The following is a 208-nucleotide window of genomic DNA, read 5'->3' as shown; positions in this document are numbered from 1 at the left end:
TGGAGGGGCTGGTTTGATGGACATGGGGTGGGAATGAACGTGGAGGGGCTGGTTTGATGGACATGGGGTGGGAATGAACGTGGAGGGGCTGGTTTGATGGATAACTGGGTGGGAATGAACATGGAGGGGCTGGTTTGATGGACATGGGGTGGGAATGCACATGAGGGGCTGGTTTGATGGACATGGGGTGGGAATGAACGTGGAGGGG

At 56.7% G+C, this 208-nt stretch overlaps 1 long non-coding RNA gene across 1 annotated transcript in view; it reads right to left on the bottom strand.

Annotated features, from left to right (window-relative positions):
• The window catches only part of LOC113960432, a 7,635-nt gene that overhangs the window by 4,122 nt on the left and 3,305 nt on the right, over positions 1 to 208 (bottom strand). The window lies entirely within an intron of this gene.

This window comes from Corapipo altera, unplaced genomic scaffold (genome assembly GCF_003945725.1).
Source record: "Corapipo altera isolate COAL_440 unplaced genomic scaffold, ASM394572v1 225, whole genome shotgun sequence".
Lineage (NCBI taxonomy): Eukaryota > Metazoa > Chordata > Aves > Passeriformes > Pipridae > Corapipo > Corapipo altera.
This window is presented reverse-complemented; position numbering and strand designations above follow the sequence as displayed.